Below are 2,309 nucleotides of genomic sequence, written 5' to 3'. Positions count from 1 at the left end.
GGAACAAATACAAAGCAATCTGTGATTAGTGACTTCAACCACATTGCTACCATTAATTAAAATTTAAGAAGCTTTAGCTTGATCAATTTTACTTATATGAGAAAATTATGCACGCCCTCTAATTTTCAGACTTCAAGAGAAGAAGTCAACAAACTTACCTAATACTTAGGCTCTTGATTTGACATTTTGAGGATATTTTCTTTAAAAAAGAAAATAGAGGAAATTCCACATTAAACATAAAGCTAAAAAATGAGCAACTTTCATATGAGAATATCCAACTGGCAATTAAGGTTTGGGAAAACATAACATTGCACTTTGAAAGTAAGAAAAACAATACAAACAAGCTTATGTGAACCTACTTATTTTCATGTTTATAAAAGGCATTTCGAAAATATAAAAATATTAAAAATTCTACAAATTTATTGAACTTTTCTCAAAAGAAATTTTGAGATGAAATTTGCAAGCATATATGTAATAATTATTAATTTATTTGGTACTGGGGATTTAATGCAAGGCTCTCACATTGAACTACATCCCTAGTCATTTTTTTGTTTTTTATTTCTTGGGACAGGGTCGCAGCACATTGTCCAGGCTGGGCTAGAACTTGCAGTCTCCTTGACTTGGCCTCCTGGAATTCTGTGCTTTTGAATACATAACACCAGAGTGATCATATTTAATGTTGATAAGCTTTACTTCAGACTTTATTAAAAAATTAATTATTTTGTAAAAAATGATAACAAAGCATACGCTGATTACATGTGCCAACAAATATGGAATATACTCAGTATCCCTACTAGTCATCAGAAAAATGGCTTTTAATTTTTATTTTTATTGCCTTTGTCCTTTAAACTGAAATGAACAAACAGAACAACACTAAAAATAAAAGTAATTCTTGAAAGAATTCCATTAGCTAACTGAACATATTGCTATAAATGAAAATACATACGTTTTTACAAAATATTCTGGCTAGCATGATGTGTTTAAAACTACTCTTCAAAACATGAATTTGTATTTATATTAATCTCAGAGATAATTTCCTTGAAGGGAGGATGAGTAGATAAATCCACGCAGGTAGAGTACAGCGGTACCTTCGTTAACAAACTTAATTCACTCCAAGTTTCTGGGGCAGATGGTCACAGTCATGTTAGTTACCTGACACAGAGTTCTCCAACAGAGGCAAATTTTTTCTGAATGCCTCTGTTTGTCAGCTAAGTTGTTTGTCAACAGAAGTATTTGTAAACAGAAGAATTACTATGTGTCTATATAAAGTTGAGTGAATATCTTCAGACATGCTATTTGCAATGTTATCTTTTGTATATTTATTTTCATATGTTAAATGCAGCCTTATGCTGTGAGCCAATGAGAGCAGAACCAACTGCGCTTGATGGCTTTGTTTAGTGAGTGTTAGATTTGTCTGTGGTGCTCTGCATTAATCTGTTTCTATTGGCACGTAAAATAAAATTTGTTATAATTATATCCTTATGGCCTTTCATTCTAATATTTTCTTTCTATTCAAACATATTGACTGATAAAACAGACAAAATAAATAGTGTAAAAACAATGACCATTTATTAATCTATAAATTTTCATGTTGATTAAACTAGGGAAAGTGTTACATCTTTGAAGGTGCTGGAGTGGAAGAAGAAGGTAGGAATAATCAGGCAATTAAGGCTGGTGACAATAATTTATTTGAAGTAAATCACTTTTAAAGAACTGCCTGAGAGGACGGATCAACATCTATTGAATTTAAGGCAAGAGACTGGCACGGAGTATGCATAATGAAAGACCAACTGGCAACACAGGAAGCCAAGAAGGCTCTTCACAGGACCTATACTTACTTACACAGATTCCCATAACTGATTTACAGACCAAGCCCTGTCTTTAAGAACATATCGTCTAAACTACACTGGAGCATTCAGACACATTTCAAAGTATATTTGTCTAAACTATTTTAAAATAGGTAATATTTACACATAAAACTGTTCTGTAAGGGCTGAGGGTGTAGGTCAGGCATAGAATAATTGCCTAGCACACAGAAGACACTGAATGCAATCCCCAATACCATATAAAATCTACTACAAAATATCAAGTTATATATCTAAGTAAGCTTATCAAAAATTTGTAACAACGTTTAATCATTTGTGAAATATATATTCCACAATATATGTAAAATTGAATAAAATAATCATGGATATCAATTATCATAACATACAACATGGTATTTAAGAGCACAAATATAAACATGTATGCAATGTATCTTGAGAAAAATGTGAAATAAAGACAGTACAATATTTGTCTTTCCAATTTTG

Source organism: Octodon degus, unplaced genomic scaffold (assembly GCF_000260255.1).
Source record: "Octodon degus isolate 3935 unplaced genomic scaffold, OctDeg1.0 scaffold00022, whole genome shotgun sequence".
NCBI lineage: Eukaryota > Metazoa > Chordata > Mammalia > Rodentia > Octodontidae > Octodon > Octodon degus.
The sequence above is the reverse complement of the archived record's forward strand: the minus strand, read 5'-3'. Positions refer to the sequence as shown.